Source organism: Equus przewalskii, chromosome 23 (assembly GCF_037783145.1).
Source record: "Equus przewalskii isolate Varuska chromosome 23, EquPr2, whole genome shotgun sequence".
Lineage (NCBI taxonomy): Eukaryota > Metazoa > Chordata > Mammalia > Perissodactyla > Equidae > Equus > Equus przewalskii.
The window spans coordinates 21,973,522-21,979,927 of NC_091853.1; positions in this window are offsets into that span (position 1 = coordinate 21,973,522).

A 6,406-nucleotide genomic window follows, 5' to 3' on the forward strand; every position below is an offset into this window, starting at 1 on the left:
TGAATCTTGGAAACACAATGTTATGTGAAAGAAGCCGGACACAAAAGTCTACATATTGTATAATTTCATTAATATGAAATGTCCAGACAAGGGACTAGTGAATGGTTGACAGGGAATGGGGGGAGAGGGGGACAAGGGAATTGGGAGGTACAGAGTTTCTTTTGGGGGTGACAGAAATGTTCTGGAATTAGATGGGGTGATGACTGAACAATTTTGTGAATATACTAACAACTATTCAGTTGTATACTTTAGATTTTTTTTATTTTTCCTTTTTCTCCCTAAAGCCCGCTGGTACATAGCTGTGTATTTTTAGTTGTGGGTCCTTCCAGTTGTGGCAGGTGGGATGCCACCTCATCATGGCTTGATGAGCTGTGCCATGTCTGAGCCCAGGATTCAAACTGGCAAAACCCTGTGCTGCCGAAGCGGAGTGCTCGAATTTAACCACTCGGCCACAGGGCCGGCCCCTGAAGTGTATACTTTAAAATGGTGAATTTTATGTTATATGAATTTTATCTCAATTTTTTGAAAAATTTACAAGAGTTACCTTACAACTACAACAATGGCTAAAATTTATAAAACTGACACTACCCAATGTTGACATGGACAGGAGCAACTGGAACTTTCATAGATTGCCAGTGCGAATTCAAAATGATACAGCCATATTGACAAACAGTTTAGCAATTTCTTATAAACATACACTTACCACATATCCCATATTTTACCCAAGAGAAGTGAAAATGTACATCCATATAAAGACCTATGTGTGAATATTTATAGCAGCTTTATTCATAATGACCTCAAAATGGAAATAACCTAAGTGTCCACCTATCAGACTGTGGTACCAGAATACCTAAAGGTAACAATACTGACAGTAATAGCAATTTCACTCCTGGATACATACCTAAGAAAAGTCTGTGGGTATATCTATTAAAAAAGACACACATAAGAAAGTTGATAGCACTATTATTCATAAGATCCAAACATTCGACGCAACCAAGTGTGAATCAGCAGTAAAATGAACAAGTTAAATTTGGTATAAAATCATACAATGGAATTTACACAGCAATTAAAAAGAATGAACTCTTGCCACATGCATCAACAACGATGAATCTTATACACATAATGTTGAGCATAAGAGCCAGATATAAGTACATACTCTATGATTCCATTTATATAAAGTTCAAGAACAATTAAAACTAACCCATGACGATACAAGTCAGAGTAGTGGCTATCCACAGAGAGCAGGGATGTGGGGTGGAAGGTACAATGGGTATTGCCTGGGAAGCATGAGAGAGACTCTTCTGGGATGCAGAAAAGTTCATAATCTGGTTAGTGGTCCCTTAAGTGTATACATATGAAAACACTTAAGCTAAACATTTAAGTTTTGTGCACTTTACTGTGTGTATGTTGTATCCCAATTAATAAGTTAAAACAATTTTTTTAAGGCAATAAAAACTACCCTGGTCTCCCTAGCCCCCTCCAATCCATCCTTCGTTTCCCATTAAAATTATTCATTTTAAAAGCATATGTCATTATGTAACAATTCTGTAAAACTCTTTAGTGGGTCCTGTTGCCATGATTTCTCTGTCATAGTTTTTAGGATCCATCCTGTCTGGTCCTTCCTCAACTGTCACTCATTTCTCTGGGTTTCATCCAAACCCTTTGCAATTTCACACCTTCAGATCTTCAAACCATCTGTTTCCTTTGAAATCACCACCTCACACCGCCCCCCAACCAGCCTTCAGGAATCAGCTCACTCAGGGACTAATTTCTCTCTGAAACCTTCTTTCACAGCCCCCATCTTCCTTTTCAATGAAAATTAGGTGCCCCTTCCTCTCTGCTACCACATCTCTATTCCACATCTCTACTATGGGAGCCAGCTATTACAAGGCAGTGATATGTTGCATAGGCTAATTTAGGGATGACATACTTTTTTTTTTTTTGCTGAGGAAGATTAGCCCTGAGCTAACATCTGTGCCAATCTTCCTCTATTTTATACGTGGAACCTGTCACAGCCTGTCACAGCATGGCTGATGAGTGGCGTAGGTCCACACCAGGGTTCAGGGCCTATGATCCTCATGAACCCCGGCTGCCAAAGCAGAGCACACAGAACTTAACCACTGCGCCAGAGGGCTGGCCCCTAGGGATGCCATACTTTTATCTCACTACACTGTGAGCTCCTTAAAGGCAGGGGCTGTTCTTCCTTTGCATTTGCACCCCGGTATCTGCCACAGGGGCTGAAAGGTAAGAGGGATTTGCTGAATGCATGAACTCCATGGCTCTAAGGATTTTTTCCTGCCAACCCAACTAAATGTATTGTTATAATTATTTGTTTTATCTTCTTTGCCAAAGTCAGAGACATATGACTACTGAGCTGAGCTTCTGACCAGAATGAAATAACACATATAGCCATACTAAACTCATACAATATCAGTGAAAAGCAAAGAAACTTGAGATTTTGGTAAACATTTGCTACCTTGTTGAGGACTTTTCTTCAATTTCTACTAGATTTTTCAAAATATTATGATAGGTCAAAGATTCCCTTAAATCTTTTTTGACCTCTAGGATCCCAGACTTCCCAGGTTGGGATAAGTATTTATGACCAAAAGATTCATTAAAGAGAAGAAAGTGATGCATACCTTACACCTTAATGTTAGCCTTCACAAAGGACATATACTGCTTCTAGCTAAATGTCTAGTTTTGGCATGGGCAGAGTGAAAATACTTGGTAAAGGTACCACCAAACAGCCATTTATTTATTCATTATTTAGACAAATAGAAGACATGGTTTCTCTCTTCAAATAGGTATTAGACAACCATAAAAAGCATTTTTGCTCTTTCTTACATGCAGCTTTCTCATGCTCTCCTCTGCCATTCCATCTCTCAGCTTCTTCATTCTCCTCTCTGTCCAATGACCCCCTGCTGAGGTCTGCCCTTGCTCTTTAATACTCCCCTGGAAAGATAACTCTAGGAGCCCTAAAACAGACCAAGCAAGATCATTTGCCAGAGGGGAGCTCAATTCCATAACATCCACAAGCCTCTGCACTATAGGGATTCACAAATCTGCAAAGCCCCCATGCTGGGACTGAGAGAGGGGAATAAGAAAGGGTGAAGGGGTGGAGGGAAGACAAAGGCTTACCTGAATTTTATATCCTGACTACCAAATTCAGATCAGTGTACCTCTGTGTTAAAAGCCTAGACACCAAGAGTTCTTAATTTAATCAGCCCATACAGGTTCAGAAAGAAATGAGAAATTCTAGCAAGGGCTGGGTGCTGCAATGTTTTCATCAAGGACCACTGCAGAACATATACTCAGGGAGGATGCCATCAGCTTTCCAGACCAACTTACCGACTACTGAGAGACCATTAATTAAGTCTGCCCTGCTCCAAAATAAATCTTTGATTTGCCACCACTCTAGCAGACTCAGATGTAATATTAGGCTGAAAAAAAATGAGAAACAGTATGAAAAAAAAAGAAAGGAAAGATTCTCCAACAATAAGGAATTAGAAAACCACTGCACCAGACTACAAGGTTCTGGAGGGGTAAGAACCACAGTCACCATGACAACCTGGGATATTTTTAATGAGAGAGTCGGTAGGTTATACAGAAACATTTTCTGGAATTTGGAAGTTGAGAGTGAAGTATAAGAACATGTGTGGGAGTTGAGAGACACTTCAAATTTGGATTTTCATCTTTATTTTTCAGCTTTTCCTTGCAATTCACATGTTGCCAAATCCTGTTTTTTTAGAGCAAAAGGGCAAAAATAATTTTTGTACTCCATAGTTATATATAAATGTTATGTACATCTATATATGATTATATAACTTCGCTAATTGGGAGGTTTTCATTAGCAAAGGATACAAGGTTTCTTGAAGAATAGGAGAAATTTATATGAATCCATAGTTCAAAATAGGTTATTATACATTAGCATACCCATCCTTGGCTAAAAAACCTGAAAATATCAGATGGATACCTTATGTATTGAATCTATACTATATCACTTTTCATTTGATTTTATAACATTTTTGTATTCTGTTTTTAATTTCTTCAGTACTGTTTTCCAGGGTCTGCATCAAGTTCTGTTCTATGTGTATTATCTACTCAGTATGTGCTAGTTTATTTAACCAAGTCTATGTGTTCAAGTTTGTTTTGCATAGTAAGTTGACACAAAATAGAACAAAACATTTCTGCCTCTCTGTGCCTTATAATAGATACTTCACTGCTATCAATTTATTTAATCCTCACAATATTTCATAAGTATTATTACCCCATTTTAGAGATGAAATAACTGTAATCAAAGAGGTAATATATTTGCCAATGCCACAGCTGGGAAGTGTCAGGGTCTATGTTAAAACACAGGTCTATTTGACTCTTAAGAGTCTTCCCATTTCCTGTGCTACACTGAATCTCTATGTCCTCGTGATTTTTGAGGCACAGACTTTGAGCTTATAAAAAATTGTTTCTGGACATTACATAATACAATATATCTGTACTTCCAGGTAAGATACCTTATAAGTTCTTGTACTAAGATGTCCTCTGCTCCAAACACATAGCAATGAGAGATAAAATATAAAATGAGAAATTAAGAAATAAAACAAAACAAGAAAATGCTATCAAGTTCAGAACCAATATAAACTTCTCTGAGGCCCAGAAACACCAAAGCTGGACCCCGCTGGGTTCCCCATCTAGGAATTTTGCTCCTGCTGGGTAACAGGAGCCAAAAGTCCTCCCAAGAAAGGGAAGAGATGGATTCAGGTTCACTGCTGAAACTAGGGGCTTCTTCACCCATGAAAAACAGGCTGACAAGAGCTGCAAGGCCTGCTTCCAGAGCCATGGCCTAGGGGAGCAGGAGAAAGGTGACACAGAGCCACATCCAGGACGTGGGTCAATGTGTCCACTACCTCAGAGACTGGATCTGAAATATCTCTTAGCACAGCTAGAGAGGCCTAAGCCACCAATATAAGACCTGACTCTAGTCTGACAGTCCCTTGGGGGAAAATGGGGGCAACTAAAACAGACAGGGTTAACAGAGAGAGAGAAAAGAAAAACAAATCTCCTAGTCAGGATGTCTGCACATCAAAATTCCAAAACACATGAGGGAATGTATACTCAGAAGAGTGATCAACAGAATCAAAAAAGAGGAGATAAATTCATTACTGACGAAATGGACATAGCAGAATGATCTGAAAATGAGTTTTTAAATAAGCATGTTTTGTATTCTCTGAGAGAGTTAGAAAAAAAAGAACAAGGAATTATAAAAGCAAGTAGAAATAAAACAAAAAAGTTGATTAGAGGGGGCTGGCCCCGTGGCCGAGTGATTAAGTTCCCGCCTTCCGCTTCAGCGGCCCAGGCTTTCACTGGTTTGGATCCTGGGTGCAGACATGGCACCACTCATCAGGCCATGCTGAGGTGGCATCCCACATGCCACAACTAGAAGGACCCACAACTGAAATACACAACTATGTAGTGGGGGGATTTGGGGAGAAAAACCAGAAAAAAAAAGTTGATTAGAAAAGCACCTACTAGAAATCATAGAAATAACAAAATATAGTCAATGAAATAAACATTCAATAGACGAAATACACTCTAGACTGGTCTCACTTGAAGAAAAAAATTAGTAAACTAATAAAACTGAGGAATTCACCCAGATCTAGCATAGAGAGAGAGGGTGAGAAAAAGGAGAAGAAAGAAAAGGAGGAGGAGGAATTAAGGGTAGTCAAGAGACAAAAGAATTAAGACGCTTTAACAGTGGTCTAATAGGAATTCCAGAAAAACATAATAGAGGAAATGGTGGAAAAACAATATTCAAAGAGATAATGGGTCAGCATTTTCTGAACTGAACAAAGAAATTCATCTTTAGAGTGAAACTGCACACTGTGTGCCGATCAGAATAAAAAAAAAATTCCATATATACAATGTAGATCTTAAAAATGAGAAAAGACAGTTCGGGAGCAAAGGAATGGCATTTAGACTTACAGCAGCCTTTTAATCAGCAACAGCACAGGTTAACACACAATGAGTAACATCCCAAAAGCACTATGGAAAAGTAACTATGGCTCTCAAACTACACCAAACCCTAAACTATCACTGAAGAGAAGAACCAAAATAAAGATATTATCAGCGACACAAAAACTAAAAGATTTTATCACTCACAGATACTTCCTAAAAGGAGAAACAACAAAAAAACAAAGAAACTGCTATAAATATATTGGGGAATTTACCGTTGAAAGACTAATTTTGAGGGAACAAAAAAAAAATCAAGAAATCTGGGCACCAATGATTAACGAAAAATTGAAGTCTGGTAAAGTTCCTGTCTTTTTGAAGAAGAGGATAGAGATGATAAAACTGTTATTAGAAATTTTGTTAGGAATAGAAATAAAATTAGTATTTGGAGCAATAGAAATTT